Source organism: Peromyscus leucopus, chromosome 3, assembly GCF_004664715.2.
Source record: "Peromyscus leucopus breed LL Stock chromosome 3, UCI_PerLeu_2.1, whole genome shotgun sequence".
NCBI lineage: Eukaryota > Metazoa > Chordata > Mammalia > Rodentia > Cricetidae > Peromyscus > Peromyscus leucopus.
The window spans coordinates 103,277,468-103,282,757 of NC_051065.1; the positions used below are offsets into that span (position 1 = coordinate 103,277,468).

A 5,290-nucleotide genomic window follows, 5' to 3' on the forward strand; every position below is an offset into this window, starting at 1 on the left:
ACCCATCCTGCCCTCAGATGTCCAAGGAAGGAAAGGGCTTCTCCCATGTTTCTATTGCTCCCTCTTTTCCTTTTTGTTTGGTACTGGGGACTGAAGCCCGGGCTTGGGCATGGTAGGCAAGCACTCTACATCACCCAGCCCGACTATTTCTTGTTTTATTTGTTGTTTGTGTGCTCTTGAGACGAAGTCTCAAGCATCCCAGGCTAGTCTCAAACCCCAAGTGTAGCTGAGGAGGGCTTTGAACTCGTGGTTCTCCGGCCCGCACTTTGGGACTACAGGTATGCATCACTATGCCAGGTTGAGGAAGTGAACTCTGCCAGTGACATTGTATCCACAGTTCTGTTTCCATGTTTGGATCAACAAAATGGAAATAATAGTACTCACTTTGTAGGGTAATTCTGAGACCCTGATTCAAACCAAACAACAACAAAAACATCTTTCTCATAGCTACTTTTGAAACAGTGCATTTGTTATCTGTAATCACGTACACGGCACACTGAACTTTCCCTTGTACAGCCATTCCAAAGGAAAGACTGGAAAAGGAGAGGTATATACTAATTTATTTGTTTGGTTTTTTTCCTTAAGTTTTAAGCCATGTAAACAAATTACCTATTTAAAGAAGGAGATACATACAAATATTTGAAAGCAAAATTAGAGGAATCTCTTGTTTAGACACACATCTTTGAGGGTGCTCTATGTCCCTTTTTCTGCAGCCATGGGTGACTTCTGACTTCCTGCTGTGGGCAGCAGCCTCTCTTTTTCCCTGAGGTGGGAAACCCCAGAGGCAGTTGGGCTGGGCAGCCTTTCTGAAGTGGCTGGTCGACCGGTCCTCCCCAGCTCTTTTCTCCCTTTTCCAGAAGAGCCTGGGAAGCTTTGACTGTTCTCCTCTGCCTGCTGGTGTTCTTCTCCTCCTGCAAGGCAGCATCCACCTTTCTGCCAGCTCCAGTGCTGGCCATTCTTCTCCAAAGAAAACAAAACTACACAAAAGCCTCCCATGCTTTCCGTAGACTCTACAAACCTCAGATTTGTTCCACTCCGGCCTAGAGTGGGGTGTCCCCTGTGTACAATTAAGCAGGAGAAGTCGGTTTTGAGACACAGCTCTTTGGTTTCATTTCGTCCGACTCGATCAACTGGGAATGCCGGTCCTCATAAAATATCTGGCACCGTGGAGAGTCCCACGGGGCAGGCCAGTTTGTGTGAGAGTCTGGCCTCTTAGAGAGCCCCAGTAAATTTCCATTCGGTATTTCAGAGCCTGGATCTACATGGAATATGCATTTGCAGCTGTCTGAGGCCGGGGGTTGGGGAACAGAAACACGAGACTCAATTCCTGCTCTGAGGTCTCTGTGAGGATTGTTAGGATACCTTCCGTTAGCTATCACTGTCTGAAGTCCTGTGCTTAAAAAAAAAATCCATTTTCAATATCCCAATCACATCACCAAGTTGTAGATATTTTCATAGTTAGCCATTTTATGGTCACCACACTGTGTGTGACAATATAATTTATGGCCATGGCTTTCTCCCCTCCCACCATTTCTTTCTAAGATAGGGTGTCGCCATGTGGTCCCAGCTGGCCTGGAACTATGTAGGTAGGGCTGGCCTAGAACTCACAGAAATCTGCCTGCCTCTGCTTCTCTGGACCTCTTCTTAGTGTTTTTGGGGAAATGGCTTTTATACTGCAAACATCACAGATGGCTGAAGTATAAACTCTCAGTCACACCACCCCTGGTAACTCATTAAACCTCTCCGGCGTTAATTTAGCCCTGACAGGCATAGCATGCAGCTTTTAGCTTTCCTTAGCTACAGTTCCTCGGTTAACGCGTGTGTGATCCGAGACCTCTGCCAGGTGTGCTCCTTGTGGTCTGAAAGCAAGCTGCTTCCCAGATGCTAAGTATAGCCAGACCTCGGACATTTAGAACAGTCCCGGTTGTGCCCTCCAGAGAGGATGCGCCCCAGCGCTTCCTTCCCTCCAGTGCTGTCACAGTGCCGAGGACAAAGAGCAGAGGACCCTGGAGGCCGCAGTTCACTCTCCCCGCCCATCCACAGGGCCTAGCAGAGCCAGTCGGAAGCAGCAAGAAGCTTCCAAGGAAGTGACCTGCACTCACCCACACAAAACTCACAGACAGACAGAAAGAACCGGGAGTCTGTTGATGGCGGCGCACGCCTTTAATCCCAGCAGAAGCAGACGGATCTCTGTGAGTTCGAGGCCAGCCTGGGCTACAGAGTGGGTTCCAGGAAAGGTGCAAAGCTACACAGAGAAACCCTGTCTCTAAAAACCAAAAACCAAAACAAAAAAAAAAAAAAAAGAAAAAGAAAGAAAGAAAGAAGGAAGGAGCCTGGTGTCACTCAGGTTTCCTATCAGGACATCCTGGCTTGAGACCCTGGAAAAGTTAACTGAAAGATGGGGAGAGGCCAGAAGGTGGCCTCGGGACACACCGAATCTGTCAAGTTTACAAAATCCAGTTCAACAGCGGTTATTAACTCTCAGTCCTACCCAAGTCCGTTCTATTGGTATGATGCCCAGTGCCTGTAATTCCAGGACTAGGGAGGATGAGGCAGGGCTGTGAGTTCTGAGCCAGCCTGGGCTACACAATAAGACTTTGTCTACAAACAAATCAACCAACCCGAAATCAAACAAATAAAAACCAAATAATAGCAAAACCAACAAACAACAAAACAAAACAATTCCATAAGTACAGTTTTTCTTTCATGAGGGCATAATCTAGACCCAGGAGCCCGGTGGAAGGATCTGTGTGTGAGTAGATCGGACTCTGTGGTAAAGAGTCATAGACAACATTTGTCCTGGGGATGTGGAAAACCTGGGTCCAAGCCTCCCTGTACAAGTGGCAACTTCCCACCACCTATGGGTCCTGCATGCCTCCCACCTGGCAAAGAGCAGGGCTGGGTTATTCACTATGCAGGATAAGCATAAGAACCTAGGGGTGCTGGGACCAAGGGTGACCCACTTTGGGCTTGTCAGTCAAGTGCAGGAACAGACCAGGCTCATCTACTCATTCACCTAGTCACAAATCACAACTTCAGCAGACACCACAAACACGTCAGTCATACCTAGGCTTAGAGCACTGTGGGAAATGCAAAGGTAAGTGAGCTCCAGTTCACTTTTCCTTTTTCTCTTTGGTGTTTTGAGATAGGGTCTCATTATGTATCCTAGAACTCAATATAGAGACCAGGCTGGCATCAAATTCCCAGAGATCTACCTGCCTCTGCCTCCTAAGTAAGGGAGTAAGGGAGCATGGCGTGAGAGGGTAGGAGGGATGGAGACGGAGTAGAACTTCGCCTGCTGAGGGGCTGTTTTATACTGCTGGGGTTCAAACCCTGGACATGGGCACGTACAGCAAGCACCCTACTTGTGAGCTGCATTTATTTATTTATTAATAGATTTATTATTTTATCTTTTTTTTTCCCCCAGAGCTGAGGACTGAACCCAGGGCTTTGCGCTTGCTAGGCAAGCGTTCTACCACTGAGCTAAATCCCCAACCCCGTAGATTTAAAGTAACAGTACCAGGTACAGTTGTCAGTAAAACCTGGAGGAGCCCTTGAAAGGCTTTTTGTGTTTTCTGAGACAGTCCTGTCACTCAGGCTGGCCTCAAACTCACTCTTGTTCAAATTTCTAAAGGTCTTATAATAAAAAACCTGGAGCCTGATATTGGGGTAAATGCTGAAAGGCCAGAGAGACAAAGGAACAAACCACTGCCACATCTTACCTCTAGGAGTCCCCAGCCTGAAAAGGCCTCAGCCAGTAGGCCTCTAGCCCAATGAGCTTCCTCAGTGGAAAAGGCTTCAGCTGAAAAAGCCTCTAGCCGAAAGGGACGCTTCTGCCGAAAAGCCCTTAGCTCCTGTCTCTTCACACCTTATATACCTTTCTCCACCCAGCCATCACTTCCTGGGATTAAAGGCTTGTGTGCTTCCCAGTACTGGGATTAAAAGTGTGTGCCACCACTGCCTGGCTCTGTTTTCTCTCTTAGACTGAGTCAATCTCATGTAGTCCAGGTTGGCTTTGAACTCACAGAGATCCAGATGGATCTCTGCCTCCTAAGTGCTAGGATTAAAGGTGTGGGCCACCACTGCCTGGCCTCTGTTTAATCTAGTGACTTGCTCTGTCCTCTGATCTTCAGGCAAATTTTATTAGGGTACACAATATATCACCACATTTCCCTTTTTTTCCCTAAAATAATAAAAGGTTATAACTAATATAAGAAAAACTATATACAATAAGTATATACAATATATACAGTCAAGAATTACATTAACAATGTCCAGCTCACAAACATTTGACAAATTCAGAGAAAATATCCCATTATCTATCCTATTTTGATGAGTTCAAAATGTACCTAATTCACTTTCTATCCTAACTTGTATTACCAACAGAATAATATATTTTGATGTCTTTCAAACTTATACACTTTACACTTCTTTAGTGAGTTTCTTTTCTGAATTTGTTAACAAGGAAAACTATAACTATCTAGTCTTCAATTCCCTCAAATACTCTTGAAGGAAATATTACCTAAGAAAGCAGGAAGTGCAAGCAAGTGAATTCCAAAAAATGGGAGAAATGACAGAAACAGCCGGCTGCCTGAACAGTCACCCAAGGTTCCTCTGCAATGTTGGGGCATCCATCATTAGCCTACAGGACTAGACTATCTGACAGACTCATCTGTGAAGCAGGATTTTCTAACGGCCTTCCTACCTTGTCTTGTAAAGGTTCAGCAGTCCTTTCTTTTGTGTCCTGCTTATCCATTTGGACAGCATACTGTCAGCAGTTGAGGCAAGGGCACTTTCTTGTCCAGTGGCTAACTTTTGCCACAAAGAAAGTAAACTCCATATGGAGTTTCTCTAATGCCCATCATCTTCTCTGAAGTAGATTGGTGCTGCTAGGAACAGACATGTCTCATAGTCATAAAAAAAAAAAAAAAAAGAAGAATCTGTTATTAAAACATCTTAATGCCATATTCTGTAGATCTCTAAAGTGTTTGTAGATGACCTGTCTATCCAAAATACATCTGTTTGACCTTGAAAACATACCTGACTGCAAGTTTGATTGTAATAGGTAACTAACTATTAACCTGCATTTCTTTATATCCTATTTAGTTGGTAATAATAACTTTTAAGAACTAGCAATTTGCATTACATTGTTAAATAAACTGTATAGGTACAATACCTTGAACAAGATTAGAAATATACATACAGTATTTTCTAACAAAATCTCAAATTTGTATCAATATACATAATTTGTATACAATATACAAAAATCCAATCCAATGTAAAATATTTA

The 5,290-nt window shown here is 44.3% G+C and overlaps 1 long non-coding RNA gene across 1 annotated transcript; it reads right to left on the reverse strand.

Annotated features, from left to right (window-relative positions):
* Positions 1–539: 539 nt before the first annotated feature.
* On the reverse strand, positions 540–4,748 carry LOC119087634. The gene is made up of 2 exons (XR_005091118.1): positions 4,706–4,748; positions 540–1,395 (listed from the first exon to the last, which is right to left on the reverse strand). It is a non-coding gene; the product is annotated as an uncharacterized LOC119087634 (long non-coding RNA).
* Positions 4,749–5,290: the final 542 nt, after the last annotated feature.